Source organism: Balaenoptera acutorostrata, chromosome 1 (genome assembly GCF_949987535.1).
Source record: "Balaenoptera acutorostrata chromosome 1, mBalAcu1.1, whole genome shotgun sequence".
NCBI lineage: Eukaryota > Metazoa > Chordata > Mammalia > Artiodactyla > Balaenopteridae > Balaenoptera > Balaenoptera acutorostrata.
The window spans coordinates 101,991,793-102,012,416 of NC_080064.1; the positions used below are offsets into that span (position 1 = coordinate 101,991,793).

A 20,624-nucleotide genomic window follows, 5' to 3' on the forward strand; every position below is an offset into this window, starting at 1 on the left:
ATAAATAAAATGAATTAAAAAACTAAAAAAAAACAAAACAAAACAGAATTGAAACAGAACCTCTCCTTTCTCCTAGCACCTTTCCTGACTTAAGTATTTTTCTCTTGCCTTTATCTGATTTGAGGGCTACTTTTTTAAAAGGGAAACCCATACATCACTCAAGCAACTTTAGATAAGACAGTATGTTAACCCTTAAAAGAATTCCTAATAGTTCAGCTAAATTTTTTAAAAACCAGCACCATCAAAACTTTAAAGAAGCACCATCAAATAAAATGGATGTTCCTTAAAAAACAAAACAAACAAAACCACCAATTACGTAAAAAGAGAAATCGAATGGAAAAAGTAGACAGCTCAACAACAGATGCTTGTTTATAAAAAATTAACATAAAGACAACATCAAAAAAAGGGGGGTGGTGGTGAACCAGTATGTAAATGTTACTTGGCTTTTTTTTAAATGGGGGAAAATCAATTTAGTTGCTCATCTCACAGCATACAAAAAATATATTCTACATGAACTGTGTTAAATGCCTTAACAAATATTAAATAAAAATGTATGCATTTATAAAGTTTTTGGAAGGGGGGACTTTCTAGGCCCAAAGTCAATAGATAAAAACGCCAAGGGAAAGGATCAATATTTGATTACATAAAAAGTATAAGCTTTTATACTCAAACCTAAAGAGAACAAACACAAATGTAAATATATGAGTGTACCATTAAAGAATTTAAGCAAATCAATAAGAATTAAACTACCAGAATATAAAGCTCTATGAGAGCAGGGGCTTTTTGTTCAAAGCTAAATCCCTAGTGTTAGACAGTGCTTGGCACATAGTAAGCACTCATTTGCTGAATTATGGAAAGACATTAAAACAAGTAAGTCTTAAAAGATCATTCATTAAACACAAAACATATGAACTTCAATTCTGGCAAGCAAAAATTTAGGTAAAACAAATTATTCATTTATCAAACTATCGATGGTAAAAGATTAAAAAAATTGAGAAAGTAGGTCAAGAACAACATGCTAATATATTTTCATGGTGGCAAACTGGTGCAACCTTTCTGAAATACAGTTTAACCACAAGTACCAAAATGTGGAGGTGCTTTCCTTAATAATTCCACTGCAGGAAACCTATCCTGGGGAAATGTGAAATGTGGACAAGGCTTTACGCACAAACGTGTTCATTAAAATGTTTTAATAACAAATTCCCAGAAACAATCTAAAGTTTCATAGTAATTTATATAATGACAAAAATATTTCTATAATATGATTTTAACTGTATTTTAAAAAGGAAAGACCAGGAAAGTCTACTTCAATACTCACAGGCAATGTAACACTTCGATGGTGTTTTAAGTGCACAGAGCTAAAAATGGTAAATGGGAACAGAACTCAGTACTCACTCCATGGCTCACATTCTTAACCACTGCTTTATACGCTAAACCAGAACTCGAATGCCTACAATGCATCAGCACTGTTCTAGGTTCTACATGTACAGTAGTGAACACAGCAGACGAATATCCCCAACACCAAGTTTAGACCTTCTACTCTTTTCTATGTATTTGTTTTTAATCAGAAAGTCATTAACGGGACTTCCCTGGTGGCGCAGTGGTTAAGAATCCGCCTGCCAATGCAGGGGACACGGGTTCGACCTCTAGTGCAAGAATATTCCCACATGCTGCGGAGCAACTAAGCCCGCGCTCCTCAACGAGAAGCCATCGCAATGAGAAGCCCGCGCACTGCAACGAAGAGTAGCCCCTGCTCGCCGCTCGCCGTAACTAGAGAAAGCTCATGCGCAGCAACGAAGACCCAAACGCGGCCCAAAAAAATTTTAAAAAATCATTAACAATGATTTTTTTTTTTTCTTAAAAAAGGAGAACTGGAAAGAATCACAGGTCAAATTTAAACTTCACCTCTAATTCAAGAAATCAACTAAAGTTCCCTAAAGAACACAGAACTAGAATCAAAAGACTGGCTTTTAGTCTTGCTTCTCATACTTTTTAAAACTTCTCTGGGATTGTTTCCGCGGATGTAAAATGATGGCCTACGTGATTTCCAAATTCCCTTGGGAGGCGGGGGAAAAAAATCATAATTCTGTGCTCCATAATTCTTCTTACAACATCTGAGTTGTTTTTCCCCCCTTTTTCCTAACCTAGTCTGCTTGGCTTCCACTGAAAAGGAATTAGTTTAGAAAAGGCAACCTATTTCACTGTATGACAGTTTTAGAAAATGACTGTTTTCTTAATCTAAACATATTTCACCTTAACTTCCTTTGCTCCTTTCAGTTTTCGGAATGCAACTGTTTTTCAGACTAATTGCTGTCTTCTGGGTATGTTCTAAATTATTATTCACTGAAGTACATTTCACTACTATTCTTACTGTACCCTGACCAATATATAGAAAGCACTGAGTGATTATGTTTCTTGATTCTGTAGACTAAAGTTTGAGTAACTTTATATAACTAAAAAAAAAAAAAACCAAAACTCTATTACTCCTTAATAAATTAGTAAAATCAGATTTTCTTTTAGTACTTGTATAACTGATCTTTTGTTACTAAAGAAAAAACTAATCTAATGCTTTTAAATTTCTTTTTTTAGTTAACCTGGAGTTCCAATTTATAGGGATAATTTTAAATTATTAGCCTTTGTAATCTGTCTTTTAAGCATTCTGTGTCCTTCCTTAATACCCACCCTCACAGGGTTGTGGGGATGGTCAGGGTTAGTTACTTCATACAAAAAGCCTGGAATGGTGCTTAGTACAGAGCACACACATAACTACTTACTACTAAATATTTTTTAAAAGTAGAGCAAGAATAGAATCTGGCAGCACACATATGGAGACCTCTCTGAAAATCAGTCCATTAGTCAAAGCCTTTTAATGCTTATAATCCAATCTATATTCCATACTGACCACTATGTTATCAAGAGATACTCTGTCAAATCTCCTTATTGAAACATCTTATTTTTTATTTGTTTGCTCCTGGATTTTTGCTAGGGATGGAGAGCAGGCTCCAAAGTTCGCACACCTGGACTTTGAAAATCAATCAAGACATTTACAGTTCCTGACCATAGGCCTCCACACCCCTAGCCAAGTTACCCTGTTATCTTCTCATTCACCTGGGGCTTTAGTTTTCTTTTAATGTTCCTAGCTTTGCTTTCCTTCTTGTCACCTTAAACTGTCTTTGATCAAAATACTCATCAAAACAATCCTTATTGAAACATCTTATTTTTTATTTGTTTGCTCCTGGATTTTTGCTAGGGATGGAGAGCAGGCTCCAAAGTTCGCACACCTGGACTTTGAAAATCAATCAAGACATTTACAGTTCCTGACCATAGGCCTCCACACCCCTAGCCAAGTTACCCTGTTATCTTCTCATTCACCTGGGGCTTTAGTTTTCTTTTAATGTTCCTAGCTTTGCTTTCCTTCTTGTCACCTTAAACTGTCTTTGATCAAAATACTCATCAAAACAATCCATGTCTATCTTTACATGACAAACTTCTTATAAGCCTTATTCATTGATATTTTTTAAGGCCAATCCCACTCAATAGTTTTATTCATTCCTAATTATGTACTATTTTTACTGTTTTTTACAAAGGCTCTTTTAAAATCTGTGGTTCTCAGATGTAGAGAACAAACTTAGAGTTACCAAGGAGTGAAGGGGCGGGGTGGGATGAACTGGAAGACTGGGACTGACATATATACACTACTATGTATAAAATAAATAACTAATGAGAACCTACTGTATGGCACAGGGAACTCTACTCAATGCTCTGTGGTGACCTAAATGGGATGGAAATCTAAAAAAGGGTGGATATATGTATATGTATGACTGATTCACTTTGCTGTACAGCAAGAAACTAATATAACATTGTAAAACAACTATGCTCCAATAAAAATTAAAGTAAAAAAATAAATAAAAACAAAATCTGTGGTTCTACTGCATTACCAAATCTGTCTCCGTAGCTGCACTCGTTTTAAATGGAATAATTCACAACTGTACAATCAGAACATGTTTCACTGTCAATAACCCCCCAACTGTTATTTATCTGTTTGTAAATATGTGAATTAATCTATATAACTTAACTTTTGACAGCTATGCATGCATTTACACATTAAAAATGTTCATGTAGCAGATGATGGCTTTCTCTCACAATGGTCTGCGATGCCACTGTGGCCAGTACCAATAATGCCAATGGCTCAGCTGATGCCAGGAGGAGCAGGGAGCGGCTTTTGAGCTTAGGCTTGCTGAGAAGTTCGATGACTAAACTGGGATCTTCTAGGACAGGTTGTCAACAGCCCTCCCCTAGCCACCCTGTCTTGTTTCCTTACAGATTTGCTTCCCCCCACCTCCACCTCCACCTCCACCCCCACCCCCGGGGCGGGGGGGGGGATGTTCCTGTAGTAAACTAATACTCAGAATACAAAGATTAGGCTAAACAAAAAGCACTTCTACTTTAAATCCACCTCTTCAATTCATGTCAATGCAATGAAAGCTGTAGCATCTAATCTTTTACCCTTCTGAATAGTAACGACAGAGCTGTACAATTTCAATCCCCATTATTTTATCTAACCCAGCACAATTGGTACCAATCTAAAATTATTTTTTAAAAAATCAGATGAGGTAGGAAGAAACAAACAAAAAAAGCAAATAATACAATAACCTTCATACTGAGTAATTACATGTCTGTTTATGGATAATTTAAATAAATTGGCGTTACTGGTAGTTTTAAATTAAGGAATAATTCTGGTCCACAGTAAGGTCATTACCACAGCCAGGTCCTCAACCTTTAAATAAACTGGAGATAAAGGCCCACTGCTTCTTGTAACGGTGATGAAGCTTTTATAGGACAACAACCTAGGAGTGGTCTGTTTTCATTCCCCGTCTCATTTGATCAATGAAGCGTTTTACAAAAGGATTACCACCCAGTTCTTGAAATTCTCTTCCTTGGCATTCCTACCTGGACTACCTATTTCTTTCAACATTCTCTTCTTTGGCACTTCTTCCTTTATTACCTATAAAGTAACGACTCCTTTCTGAATTTCAAGCCTTTATTTCTGCTGATTTTAGAAACTCTAGAAACGAAAGATTAAAAAGGAACAATTGCCCTTCACAATCTTACCTCCCCCAAACAACCACTGTTTAACAGTCCATACTAGAATATTTTCTCAACTTCAAATTACTATCTAATAAACAAAAGAGATTTCCACAAATCCCTACCTGAACTTCCCTATTCCTATGAACAAAGATTTCTAACTTGGACAACTGGATAGACTAAATCAATTCCCTCCAGCCTCAACTTCCCATTCAACTAGTCACCAGTCCTATTACTTCTACCATTAAAACACCTAGTGTCTACCTCTTTCTCTGCCTTTACCCTAGCTTTTATCTTCCTTACACTCTATCCATTACTCCTAACAGGTCTTCCCATCCTCAGCCTATTCCTTAAAAGTAGCACCATTTGTCTTTGAAAGATACATTTATGAATATGTAACTTTAAAATCTGAAGCAATAAACTATCTCAGGTTTGAAATACAAAATCCATTAAGCCCTTGCTTATAAACAGCTGACAACTTTCCTGAAAAATAAAGTCAAGTAGAGTGGGCCCTGTAGAACCTGCCTCCAGCAAGCCTCCCTTTCCAGTTAGTCTCTCTGCCCCACAAAACTGTATTCTCTACTCCATTCATTATAGACTACTCAACATATACCACGTGCTTTCAGATCTCCCCAAATCTGCTCATTCCATTACTTCTATACCTCTACCAAAAACTCTTCTCCCTCTTAACAAAGTACAACTCACCTTCAAATGTCCCTTCTCTGCAGGCTTTCTTTACCCAAGGTTACCTCAAAGACTACAAAGGGCACTCCTAACTGAAACCTAACTTTTAAATAGTACAGAGAGAGTTTTTCTTTCTAAGAGACCAATAAATCAAGAGATCTGTATATTAATAAATATAATCTGGGGTGGAAAATCCCAGTTTTGGGCATAAATATTGTCATCTAACAAAAGACAATGAATAAAATAATCTAGTGTTGATATTTTCAGACTAATAGTTGAGAATATAAATTGTTTTCAGAATACCTTTAGAAGCAAACAGATTAAGATTTTAAATTTAACCAAGTAATTAGGAAATCCAGAATTATAAACTGATTCTTGCCAATAGGAAACGATAAACCTACCTCGCAGTGATAATCAAATATTGCACTTTCAGTAGTATTTGCTGATTCTTCTTTTTCAGCACACGTTTCAAAGGATGAAAGTTGCTAGTGTTTAAAAAAAAAAAAAAAAAAAAGAAAGAGAGAGCGCGCGCGCGTGCGAGAGAAAATGACCTATCAAGCTAATAAAGAATACAACTGCTGCTGCACCAGGCAATCTCACAGTACAGCACTGAAGAAAACAAAGACTACTAGCAGCGTTGGGAAGTGCTCTTTCAAAGCTGTTGAGTAGGCACAAACTTCTTGTTTCAGATCAAGTGTTGTGTCTTCAACTTAAGTGTACTCTTCTTTGGTCTTGTTGGTTGTTTCGAGGTTTGTTCCTTGCCTGATCTGAACTTGAAGCAGCAGTTTCAGGTGGTAAAGTCTGTTCTGTTACACTTCATACTAGAGATAAGAATGAAGACATTAAGTATAACTTACATAAAAGAATCAGGGACAGAGGGTAGCTAGAGGGATAAACTCATTTCATTAACTTAGAATCAAGCAATGCAGAAAACTTGGAAGCACACACACTCAATGTCATTTGAGCAATCTCCCAAGTGCTAATGGATACCTCCTTTGGTACATACACTCAAAACCCGAAATTATTCAGTCCTTATTGACACCCCCTCCCCAAAAATAAATTCGAAGTTACATAACATAATATTCTATTTAGGATAAGTGTTTTGTAGCTACCTAGCACTGTGTTAGGTACTGTGAAAACATAAAAGAATTTCCTGCCATCAGGGAGTTTACACCCTTGTTGAGAAGAGTTATTTATACATGGAGGAAAAACTAGAATATAGGACAAAATGCCCAAAATTAATTTGCTCAACTAATATCTGGGTATCTACTACATCACATACTATTCTAGAAATACTATTGTTTATGCATCACCATCTGTGCATCAAAGCAACATGGTCAGAGAAGGCTTTTAGTAAGAGGTAGAATATTTCAGCTTAATTTGGAGAAACAGGCAGATTTTTGAGAAAAAGAAAACAGCTGAGTATTCTAAGCATAAAATATCACATAAACCAAGCCAGAGTATACAACTAAATCCTAAGTCCCTTGAGAGCAGAGACCATGTATAGGATTTTCTATGCCTGGCATCAAGGGAGCTTTATTGCATGAGACTGTCACAAGTGTGGCTGGTTGTTTCAGAGGAATCAATAGGCTAGCCTGGCTAGAACAGAGGGCTGGGTTAAAGTGAAATGAGATATATGGTGTGACAGATGCAGCAGAGCTAGATTATGAAGTGTTTCAACTTGATATAACAGGAAACAGAGAGCCTTAGTTCTTGATGAAAGGGTATGAAATCCTGAAATCCTATGAAGGATCACTTAGTGAAGGAAACAGACATCTCATTAGAGCTGTTGCCATAAACAGATGAGGAATGTCTATAGAAGAGAAACAATTAAGATGAGAAGAGAAGTGAAATATATGTATAAATAAAATCACAGAATTGTGCTTTGTATTAGCTGTAAAAAATTATTATTTTGTAGTGCCTCAAATGTTAACTAAAATGACTTATATGGGGAAAAGAAAAGGTGGATTTGGTTTTAGATATGCTGAGAGGTGGACAGTATATTTAAGAACATCAGAAATAATGACTATAAGGTGAGAGGTCAAACCTGGTGAAACAAAGTAGCAGAGCTCAATATTAATCACACTGATACTTACCAGTAAAATGTCACAAACAAGTTATTTAATCTCCCTGAGTTTCAGTTTCTCCTATGCAAAATGAAAAGTCAGTAACAGCTGATCTGTGTCCATTGGGTATACCTAACATTCCATGACTTTATACAGTAACTTCAAATATCAAGTGTTACATTTGTCAAATCTTTCAATTTTATTTGGATCATTCTCCTATTACCCAGACTAGATACTTCATAGAGCAATGATTCTCAAATCACTTGGGAAGCTTTAAGACATACACATGCCCAGTCCCCACTCAAAGAGTAATTTAACTGGCCTGACGTAGGGCCACTTCTGTAATGATCTTTGATTCCTCCCTCTCCACCTACACACCCAATGTTGCAAGTCTTATCAATATTTCAAGATACCTGGGCTTCCCTGGTGGCGCGGTGGTTGAGAGTCTGCCTGCCAATGCAGGGGACAGGGGTTCGAGCCCTGGCCTGGGAAGATCCCACATGCCGCGGAGCAACTAGGCCCGTGAGCCACAACTACTGAGCCTGCGCTCCGCAACAAGAGAGGCCGCGATAGTGAGAGGTCCGCGCACCGCGATGAGGAGTGGCCCCGCTCGCCGCAACTGGAGAAAGCCCTCGCACAGAAATGAAGACCCAACACAGCCAAAAATAAATAAATAAATAAATAAATTTATAAAAAAAAAAAAAAAATATTTCAAGATACCTTGTGTATTCATCTTTTGCCCTAAATGACATATTTTTAGTCCAGGGGTCTGACACATCTGCTAACTTCCAGTGTCAACCCTTCTCATATTCTGCCACATAACACTACCAGACTGATTTATCTAAAATTCCAATTTCATCTCATTCATCTCATCTCCTTGTCCAAAATCCTCAGTGATTTTTCCAGCACTCTAAATGGGAAGTTCTTAATCCTGGCTGCAAATCGAACCCACCTGGGACATGGGGGGGAGGAAATTAGAGCCTGGATCCCACCCTGAGATTCTAATTTAACTGGGGTTAGGTCCTAGGCATTGGTATATTTTCTTTCCCACCCTGCCCCCGAGGTGTTTCTGACTTGCAGCCAGCGTTTAACGCTACCATTCAAGGTGTGTCTGTTCTATCTTTACATCTTTACCTTCTTCTGCTCTCCAGTTCTTCTAGATAGGTGCATTTTCCTCCCTAATTCTTAAACGCAACTCTTGGGAGATTCCTGAATTCTAGTCTTTGTGTATATGGGTCTTTCCACAAAGAATACATTTTGTTATCTTCAATGCGACAAAAAAAGCCTTTCTTGACCATTCCAGCACAGATTTATTACAGTAACTCCCACTGCTGGCATCATGCTTTTTGGTACCAAATCATTTCTGCACTTTACTTACATGTTTATGTATCTTGTTCCTTCAATTATATTTCAAATTTCTGAGAGACAAACTCAAGTTTATTTCTTTATCACAGCCCCCGATAGCACTTAACCAGGTACTGCTAAACTTACCACAGCAGAAAATAATACAGCAAAAGATAGTTAATCTGTAACAGCAAAAGACACAATTCAAGTTGGTAGACAGGTCCACCAACTTTAAAAGATTTTGTTTTGGTGAACTGTATAAAGTCTTAATTATCCAATCAAGAAATAACCTCTTCTTTTAAAAGATACCCATTGGGCATTTTAATAAATTTGCTATCCACTCATGCTAAGATTATTAACATTCATGGGTGGTACTGACCAATTCTTTTGCTTTAATCCTCTGAACATAAGTGTACCCCCTACAACCTCCCCCCCCCCGCCCCCAAAGCTAGATGCTTAAGTCACATGAAATACAGAGTACTAATAAAAAAACTAAGGAACAATTTAAATGTGGATCTGAGAGTCTCCCTGATTACTAAGTAATCAACTCCTTTTCCCTTTGCTCTGTATGGGAACACTATCACCATTAGTTAATTATCAATTATGTCATGCTGTTTTAGAAGTTAGTTTTCCTTTACTTGATCTGATAATCCAAACAGTCATGCCCTATTTCACCTGCCTTAAAACTATCATCACCTGTTCTGTTATTTACTGTCTCCTCCAGTTCGCTGCTTCATCGCAAAGGCTTAGCTGAAGCTGGGCACACAGTAGGCACTAAACTAATACATGTTGAACTAATACATTTATATGGCATCACTCCATCTAAAATGTTATCACATAACCCAGTTTATCATTTTGACAAATTATACTCAAAGTCTGTACAGCATTCACTTGGGAAGAATGTTAAAGAAATGCTAAACCAGTCTATAAAAGTCCCTCCACCTAACCCACTTTCTTCAGAGTACTTCCTTTGAGAATAAGGGCAAAGACTCAAATAGGCAGCACGGTACTGAAAAGGTTCTCTATTGTTGATTTATATGACTAACACTCATTCTTGCCTTAACTCCCCAGTTGGTATTTATTAATGCATTAACCCAAGACAAGTTTATCACATTTTTCTCTAACCTGTATAACTGAAGTGCCTAATAGGTTTTAATTCAGTTTTACTTTGGGATCTAAGGAAAATGATAAAGTTTAGATAATTAACCACCTTAAAACAATTTAAGTCATCAACACGTTGAGCGGAAATAAGAGAAAATCAAATTGCTGCAACCATCTTTTTCTATATGTTTACTTTAGTAATAACAATTGTGCTGTTACTAGATATTTAAAATTATACACCCACCCATCACTTAACTTCTTTTACATATACTAATACTTTGAAATAGGACAATTGCCAGTGTGGAAAGAAGCTGAAGAAATGCTCCAGACACAAAAATCAAAGAATAGTGGAGACCAGCACCAACCAACAGAACTATTGTGCAAGCCACATATGTAATTTAAAATTTTCTAGTAACCTTATGAACTTGAAAGAACGGTGAAACTAATTTTAATTATCTTATTTAACCAAATCCAAATGTCATCAGTTCCCACAGGTAACTGACATGTTTTTAACATCCCTGGAAATCCAATGCTTATTTTATATTACAGCACATTTCAATTCAGAACTGTGCACAGTTCAAGTGCACAATGGCCACACACAGCTAATGGCTATCACACTGGTCAGAGCAGATATAGACTGATGAGGGGAAAAAGGCATTGGCATGCCCAATAAAGCAATAGTAAATGTAAGGCCCTTGAACAAAGACCTTCACTGATAAAAGGAGGCAGTACCTAGCAAACCTGCCCATAGCAGGAGTTTGCACTTAACTACATCCGAGAAGCAGAAATGCAAACAACTAACTGGTTATATATTGGCTGCAGCTGCAAACCAATGGATAGCCTACAGGTTCAACGTTAATAAACTGCCGATCAATTTATTTTCAACTACACATTAATATTATACCTCAGCCTAAAAGGACATATAATGCTCCAAAAATAATCTTTCAATACACAATATTCAGTTTAATACCCCTAATAAAAAATGTAGCAAAAGAGAAACATCTAAGAATTCCTCTGGCTTGGCAGTATGTATGAACTGGAAAAAAGTTTTGAATTCTTTCTTTAACTAGGTACTCACACATGCAAGCGGAAAACATTCTAATACCAAGACAAAGGAATTTTTAAAAATCTTGATTTGGCAGAAAGCATTTAACAGCAAGAAATGATGGGATTCAAGAAAACAAGTCACCCCCACCACAGCAATTTCACCACTGAAGACATTCCAGCTATTAAGTCTTAAAAAATACAGTTATAATTCTTCTAGCTGTAATTCTCTATCATGAAAAATCCTACAAGTTACAGCTCTCCATAAGACAGTCTGGGTCAAAAATCTCAAAGTAGTCCCCCTTTGATTTTTGAAAAGACCAAACTAAGAAAGCAAACCAATGCCTTGTACTTATTTAACAAGATCTCAAGATTTTTGTTTTGTAATGCAGTCCTCAAATTCAACTCCTTAAAAATCTGCCCACACGGCATTTCCATGTTTAAACTACCTTGTCAAAAGTCTGGTCCTCACAACAATGTGAATGAACTTAATGCTACTGAACTGTACACTTAAAAATTAAAAAAAAAAAGGTTAAAACGGTAAATTCCATTATGTATATTTTACCACAATTTAAAAGAAAATATTTTTTTAAATGTTGTAATTGTCCTGCATTGTGTGTCTTTAGATGGAGGGAAGGGAAAACAGGAGTAGGATAAAGCAGGACTACATGTCAGCTTCCACATTCTCATTTTTTATTTGCTGGGAATTTACCAGAATTTTCAACCATACTCTAGAGGTCATACTTGTCAAGTCAGAACTTATTTACAAAAAAAGAAAACCTATCTTCTGTGCCTCAAATGCTTTACTTTTCAACTCAGCTGCTATAAATACTCATCTCGATGGTAAACATCCAGAGCAGCTGCAAAATCACTCAAACCACTACCATCTCTTTTATTTCGGGCCTATGGCTAAAAGGAAAAAAAAAAAAACAAGGTTGAAAATTTATCAAGATTTTATGACTCAGACATATGCCTATTCAAGTATAAAACCCCCTCCTTACCCAAACCAAGAATACCCAATATTGGTTAGTACCAAAAGGGCACAAAAGTATTATACTGCCCCTCAACGTAGTATTGAAAATGCTTCCCTTCTAGAAACTCGAAAATTACTCAGCGTTTTGATATAGAATAACTTATATCAGCGGGTTATAATTTGGTACCTACATTTTATAGGTTGGTAGCTCTAGTCAAGAGCTGCCAGTTCATACCATCCTGATAAAAAGCTAAGTCTCCCACAGGAAGGATTTAAAGATTTAACTACCAAAGTGCCTTTGGGCGTCCTCCCTCCTCCTTCACCCTGTCTACCAACTGTTTAAAGAGGACCACATTCTTTTGCTCATTTTAGGTGCAAAACAAGGAAATTACCTCACACAACAACGTTCAGCTTTTGTATTTGCGGATTGAAGGCTGTTTTTAGAGAGGGTTCCCTGCCTCACTTGTCAGGCAAGAGAGGAGCTACTGGGTGTTTCTAAAGGAAAACCTTAAAGCAAAAAGAACCGTAGCACTAAGATTTCCTACTTATGATACATCGGATGGTTAAGAACCTCGAAAGTGTCTACGACCAGGGCTCTAAAAAACGAATTCTACATAGAATGACGAAGCCATGCCTTTCATTGCACAATATGGGCCGGGCTCTTACACCATAAGAACCAGAGGAGGAGTAAGGAGAACTCCACTGAGTTCTCACCGAGTTCGCCCTAACCCCAGGATTAGAAGGGTGAGAGCCATGTGCCTAAGTTTAGAGGCTGGTTCTCTTTCTCAAGAAGCCGAAGGGGAGGACTAGAGGGGAAGGTTGGGTGTTGAGACCCAAGATAAACAGCTCTAGGTGAATGGACATAAGGATGACAATTCGGCCGCACTACCGTGCCAGATGTGGCCGAGGAAAGGAGGTGTCTCTAAGCAGTTAGATGGAGCGGGGTCTCAGTCCATACACAAAGGAGGCGCCATTGCCGCACTGCGCTCTGGTACTCGTAGTCAGATCCCCAAGCAGGTGATGGCCAAGATACCACAGGGTTCAGAGTCAGAATAGGCCCCTCTTCTATGCCTCCAGCTCTTCCAGTCTCACACAAAGGACCGCGCCACCACCCCCTCGCCCCGCCCGCCGGGACTTGTAGTTCTCGTTCCCCCCACCAAGCCGCAGAGAAGGAAGCAGCCAGACTACAACTCCCAGCAGCCTCCGCGCCCGAGCCCCGCACCCCTGCCTCCATCTTGGCTGCGGTCGGAGCCTCCATTTTCGCTCCCTCCCCCCACTTTAGTCACCACCACCACCACCACCACGTGCGACCGCCTGGCCTAGACTCTTCGTTTCTGCTCTGCAGCCCTACGTGAGGCCTAGACAGTTGAACGGGAGCCAGGTGGAAAAGCCCGGGGCAGGGACTCAGGGTGGTATCTTCTCTACCCGGAGCTCTAGGAGTGCCCACCGTGCCTCAGAAGTCTCTCCCGTTTGTCTTGGTCCTCTCATCCGCCCTTAACGTGGCTTCTTGCTACCCCCAGTTGGACCCTGAGGTCGTACTCACCCCAACAGCTCAGCGCCCCCTCTCCAGCGCCGCCATAAGCAGCACGGCCCGGTACGTAGGAATAAATCTCGCTTCTCTCGCGAGAGTTGAGGGCTTGGAGCGCGTGCACAGGAAGGGGGGGCGGGGAACGTACCCTTAGTACGCCTGCGCACGAGGGCTCAGTGACGCCGGCCAGTGCGCTGCGCTTAACCACAACCGAGGTGGTGTCTACGTTCCCTTAGTTCCCCTCCTCCGTGAGCTGCAGGAAGCAATCTCGGTGTTTGCTGACTTCAGTGGGACGCACGGGACGGGGTGGAGGGTGACTTTCGGCGTCTCTGATCTTTGCAAACCTGATTATGTTTTAGGCCCCGAGACCAGGATAAACCTTGAAGGCGAACAATTAGGAGGGCATATCAGGAATGTCATATAAAGGATTTCTCTTTTCTCAGCGATAATCCGGAAGTTCCCCAAACCCCAGTTCCTCTTTATTCACAGTGCAAGCTTTCTTTCTCTTGTCCGCTACATTAGACTGGACTTTTATTTAATATAGAGTTAGGTTTTTAGCAAGGTAATTTGAATGCCATACGTGAGAACTTTGTTTCCCACAAACTATGTTGCTTGCAACAGACAGACAAGAGTGAGCAAGGTAGCATAATCATTAAAAAAACAAACTCCTTCAACTGACCTTTTTAGTTAACAGAAGATCTACATAGTGTATCAGGTAATCAAAGGGGTGAATCAGTAACCGAAAGGTTGAAATCAGGGCAAATGGATGACTCATCCCACAGGGAAAGAGGGAAGGAGGAAAATGGTTAATTCTGGCCCCAGAAAAGTGCAATGAATTATATATACCTTGCCAAACGATAGAGGAGTCCCCTCTGGTGAGAGGAATGGTTTTTCACAGATTCTGTGGCTCTCTCACTTGACAATATTGGATAAAAAATGACCAGTTACGCTCCTGAGAACTCTCCCACCACTTTATTTTCCCCTTCAACACTTATTTGTCCGGCATCTTGTATGCGTCGTCGCTGGGGTGTATACTATAGTAAACACAAACAGTCATGGTTCTGTCCTCAAGGAACTTTCAGTCTAGCATCATTCAGTAATCACAAAACCAAAATCTGAACATACACATTGAAATAACTGCAATGAAGGAAAGGTGCAGCTCATTTCTGAGCAAATCATCTTGAATTATAAGAGGAGGTAGTATCTTACTTCTGATGTTCAAAGATTTTTCTTTCCACCTCTGTTGCTATTGGTCTAATCCCATACCACCTCCAAGCTGCCTCTTCTTTTTGATGCCTTCCCACGCTTTCCCAGGCACAGATATTTGCTTCATTTTCAGCGCTTTCATAGCTCACTTTATTGTAATTATTAGTTTATACTAGCTAGTGATTCTTTAGGACAGGGCCTGTGACATTCATCTTTGCATCGCTCTTTCCTGACAGTGCCTGGCATAGACAACCCTCAAAAGCTTGTTGAATGAATAGCACTGAACAACAATGTAAGAATTTGTTAGAAAGTGGAGTGTTCTGTTGGGAAGTACAGAATGTAAATATGTCAACCTAGCTGTTTTGTTTCCTCTGTCCAAATCTTAAATTAAGATTTCTCCTCCCCAGCAATAGATCTCGTTTGGATATTCTAATCTAGTGTTACAGAGAAACTGCCCTGGGCTCTTGCACTAGAAATAAGGTCATGTGAAGCTGGGCTAAAAGTAGAATTAGGTCTAAGAGCACACATTCTCAAATATCACAGCAACGGGAAATGTAAAAAATAATAGCCTCACTAAATTCTATAAATACAAGTCCTATTAATAAGAATAAAGTCTCGATTTCTACCATCACACATAGCTTCTAAAGACCTTCTTAAACCATGTAACTATTTTATCATCCTCATTCTATGTCTCAATTGCCTTTAAATTCCTCCTTGGTCCATAATTAGTATCAAATTACACTTAACACAAAATGCAAATGTGTATCAATCCAGAAGCATACATTTTAGCTTCTGATGCATTAAAGTAAAAGATGGAGTAATTCACTAGTTTAAATGATTTAGTCTTAAATCATTGATTTAAATCACTAGTTTAAATGATTTAGTCTTTCTACAAGTACCACTCATAGGTTTCATTTTTAGGTAGAGGTAGGTTTCATTCTTAGGAGATCACATTTTAAGGCAATAATATTTTTTCAGATTAATCTTGAAGTCAAAAAAACCCCAAAATGTAGTTATATTTTTATGTTTATTTTTTAAACTGAAGTTAATTAAAGCAGAAGCTTGTGAAGTCACTTGGGAAACCATTTCCTATACAACAGGGTAATCATGGATTTGGGGAAGATATTTACTCCATTAAGAAATAATAATCAGAATTTAAAAGTTGCATATATTTTTGGTTATTTATCATACTAATTTTTCTTTCGAGAAACATAGACAATGAGATTGATTATAGTTGTGGATTTTTTTTTTCTCTACCATTATCAATAAGCACATTTCTCTGGAGTCTATTCGAGAATCAAAAGCAAGCATCCTGGGCTTCCCTGGTGGTGCAGTGGTTAAGAATCCGCCTGCCAATGCAGGGGACACGGATTTGAGCCTTCGGCCGGGAAGATCCCACATGCCGCGGAGCAACTAAGCCCGTACACCACAACTGCTGAGCCTGCGCTCTAGAGCCCGCGAGCCACAACTACTGAAGCCCACGCGCCTAGAGCGCGTGCTCCACAAGAGAAGCCACCGCAATGAGAAGCCTGCATACCGCAAGGAAGAGTAGCCACCGCTTGCTGCAACTAGAGAAAGCCCGCGCACAGCAACGAAGACCCAACGCAGCCAAAATAAATAAAATAAATTTTTTAAAAAAAGTAAGCATCCCTTACACATTTATAAGGTTTTCTTGAGCAGTGATGGATGAGAGCGCAGGCTCAGTAGTTACGGCACACGGGCTTAGTTGCTCCACGGAATGTGGGATCTTCCCGGACCAGGGCTGGAACCCATGTCCCCTGCACTGTCAGGCAGATTCTTAACCACTGCGCCACCAGGGAAGCCCAAGGCAGAAGCTTTATATAATGCTTCCCTTTTTTAAAAAAAATAAATTTATTTATTTATTTTTGGCTGCATTGGGTCTTCGTTGTTGCACGCAGGCTTTTCTCTAGTTGTGGTGAGCGGGGGGCTACTCTTCATTGTGATACGCAGGCTTCTCATTGCGGTGGCTTCTCTTGTCGCGGAGCATGGGCTCTAGGCACACGGGCTCTAGAGCACAGGCTCAGTAGTTGTGGTGCACGGGCTTAGTTGCTCCGTGGCATGTGGGATCTTCCCGGACCAGGGCTCGAACCCATGTCTCCTGCATTGGGAGGTGGATTCTTAACCACTGCACCACCAGGTAATCCCTATGATGCTTCCCTTTAAAACGTCAACATTGCATTTAACGGAAGAATTATGTGGACATCATAAGCTGCTGCACTGAAAGTAATCACCATAACATTTTAGCTCTGGGAATCAGCCAGAGAGAAGCATGGAGCAAAGCCTATTTCAAATTTAATTAAAAATAAAACCAATTGTATTTAGAATAAAATCCAAACTCTTCTACAATGATCTATAATACAAGGCCTAAATGACCTAGTCTCTACTAAGTCTCTAACCCCTGGTTCACTGTGTTTTAATCCACTGCCACCAACATTGCAAATTTGTTCCTACTTCAGAATCCTTGCCTTTACTCTTGCCTCTGCCTGGAATGCTCTTTCCCCAAATCATCAGATATTTGGCACTTTCTTATCTTTCAGGTTTCAGCCCAAATGTTACCACCTCACAAAGATCTTTTCTAAAGTAAAAGTACCCACTATTACCATTGCTCTCCATAACAATATTAGCTTGTTTTATTGTCTTTATAACATGTATTGTTATCCAAAATTAACACATTTATGAATTTAATTTTTCATTGCCCTACTTCCTGAACGATAATGTAAGCTTCAGTTCTCTGGTTCATCACTGTATCCTCTAAACCTAGGATAGTGACTGAGATAACAGTACTTAATAAATGTTCATTGAATGAATGAATTATACTTATTTAATTAAATCTAAGACAGTATTGACTGTGTGATACATCATTATTTATGTACCAGCAAGAAGAAAATGTTGCCATTTTCACTATGACATAGGGAGTTCCTTGGCGGTCCAGTGGTTAGGAGTCCGTGCTTCCATTGCAGGGGGCATGGGTTCCATCACTGGTTGGGGAACTAAGATCCTGCAAGCTGTGCTGGCGCAGCCAAAAAAAAAAAAAAAGCAGCACACTATGACATAATACTTTTATTACTTAGAATTTTATATTTATTAAAAGAGCCCTTTTAAACTAATTTAGACCTAGTTTTTTTAAAAAAAATTATGTCACACTTGTGTGTATATAAAGCAAGAAAAAAAGCAAAGTAAATTAGTTAAGGTATTCCTAAAACTTCTTTACTAGTCCTACTCTTCTGAATCTCCTTCTTTTTAGTAATAAATTTGAACATGTTTTTATTTTTTATAAAATTTATTTATTTATGGCTGCGTTGGGTCTTTGTTGCCGCATGCGGGCTTTCTCTAGTTGCGGCGATTGGGGGCTGCTCTTCGTTGCAGTGCGTGGGCTTCTCATTGCAGTGGCTTCTCTTGTTGCAGAGCACGGGCTCTAGGCGTGCGAGCTCAGTAGTTGTGGCTCACGGGTTCTAGAGTGCAGGCTCAGTAGTTGTGGTGCACGGGCTTAGTTGCTCCGTGGCATGTGGGATCTTCCCAGACCAGGGCTCGAACCTGTGTCCCCTGCATTGTCAGGCGGATTCTTAACCACTGCACCACCAGGGAAGTGCCTGAACATATTTTGAAAATGCCATACATCAAGAGGCAGCATAAAAAAATAAAAAAACAACAGACTAGGAGAATATATATTTGCAACGTATAAAGCTGACAATGTATTATCATGAATATATAGTAAATTAATACATATCAATCGATAAGAAAAAAAATCAAAGAAAAGGAAAATGGAGGAAAGACTTGAATGTCTATATTAAAAAAATCTCTGTATAGGCAAATAAACATTTGAAATTATGCTCAGCCTCATTAGTAATCAGGGGAATGCATATTTGTTCTGAGATAATTTTAGACTTACAAAAGAATTAGAAATAACAGCACAGAAAGTTCCCATAAACCCTTCACCCAGTTTTCTATTATGTTAATCTTACCTCACCATAGAACAATTTTCAAAAGTAGGAAATTAACCTTGACCCAATAATATTAACTACAAAATTAATTCAGGTTTCACCAGTTTTTTCTCTAATATCCATTTTCTCTCCTAGAATCAAATCCAGGATCCCACCCTACATTTAATACTATGTCTCCTTAGTTTACTCTATCCTATGACAGTTCCTCAGCTTTTCCTTGTCTTTCATTACCTAGATGCTTTGGAAAATATTGGTCAGTTATTTTGTAAACTTCCCTTAATTCGGTTTTGTCTGATGTTTCTCTTGATTAGATTGAGGTTATGCATTATTTGGAAGAATGTTACAGAGGTCATGTACCCTTCTCATTGCATTGTATCAGGGCTTATATGATGTTGAAAAGTATTATTAGTGATGTTTACCTAATCAATTGGTCAGTGTTGTCTGCCAGGATTCTTCATGGTAAAATTACTGTTTTTCCCTTTATAATAATTAAATATTGTGGTGGAGATACTTTGAGACCATACTTGATTGAACAATGTCCTGTCAAAATTCATGTCTACCCAGAAACTCAGAATGTGGCCTTATTTGAAAATAGGATCTTTGCAGATATAATCAAGTTGAAACGAGGTCATACTGGACTAGGATAAACCCTAATCCAACAACCAGTGTCCTTAAAAGAGGGAAATTTGGACACAGAGACATATAAGGAGAACACAATGTGAAGACTGAGAAGGCAGAGATTGCAATGATGCATATGGAAGTCAAGGAATGCCAGGAATTGCCAGAAGCTAGAAAAGGGGCATGGAACACATTATTCCTCAGAGCCTCCAGAAAGAACCGACCTGCCAACACCATGATTTCAGACTTCCAGCCTCCAGAACTGTGAGAGAATAGATTTCTGTTGTTTTAAGCCATCCAGTTTGTGGTAATTTGTTATGGCAACTCTGGGAAACTGATAAGAGACTATGCAAATATCCTTTTTCTGTTTGAACTTTAGTCCACTTATTTTAGCATGCATTGGTGGATCTTGCTAATAAATCTCTTTTTTGTCTCATAGATGTGCAGGTTTTTCCACACAGAAGTATTCTTGGGCCACCAAGAATACTGGTAATGCAGCATTTCCTAAGAGTGTTTCATTGTTGTCTCCAGGATTTTATTCCAAGCTGCCAGAAGCCACTGTGGTAGGCAGAATTTTAAGATGATCACCAAGATTCCTATCACCTGGTACACTTGCCTTGTATAATTCCTTCCTCTTGAGCATGGGTTGGGCTTGTAGATCTTAGAGGATATCACTTATATCTCGTCAATGGCAAAAGGGATCATTGCAGATGTAATTAAGATATCTAATCAGTTGGGTTAATCAAGAGGGAGCTTATTCTGTGTGGGCCTAACCTAATCAGGTGAGCTCTCTCTCTCTCTCTCTCTCTCTCTCTCTCTTTCTTCCCCCTCAGTGGCTGGAGACTTTATCTTCGCCATACCGGCAGCATGTGGGATCCTAGTTCCCCAACCAGGGATCGAACCTGTGACCCTTGCATTGGAAGCACAGAGTCTTAACCATTGGACCACCAGGGAAGTCCCCAGATGAGCTCTTAAAAGGGAGTCTAGAGGTAGAACACAAGGGAAGTCAGAGA

The 20,624-nt window shown here is 38.9% G+C and overlaps 1 protein-coding gene and 1 non-coding gene across 6 annotated transcripts in view; one reads left to right on the forward strand and one right to left on the reverse strand.

Moving 5' to 3' along the window:
- The window catches only part of CSDE1 (cold shock domain containing E1), a 36,423-nt gene extending 22,454 nt beyond the window's left edge, over positions 1-13,969 (reverse strand). For 3 of the 5 annotated variants that reach the window (XM_007169350.2, XM_007169349.2, XM_007169347.2), the window contains exons 1-2: positions 13,841-13,969; positions 6,171-6,590 (exon numbers count right to left, since the gene is read on the reverse strand). The gene's annotated coding sequence lies outside the window, so the exon portion shown is untranslated. Of the gene's footprint in view, positions 1-1,318; positions 1,359-6,170; positions 6,591-13,840 lie in introns of all 5 variants that reach the window. The other 2 variants (XM_057550583.1, XM_007169348.2) reach the window with 1 other exon arrangement.
- Positions 4,121-4,206, forward strand: LOC114236241 (small nucleolar RNA SNORD35). The gene has a single exon (XR_003622229.1). It is a non-coding gene; the product is annotated as a small nucleolar RNA SNORD35 (small nucleolar RNA).
- Positions 13,970-20,624: the final 6,655 nt, after the last annotated feature.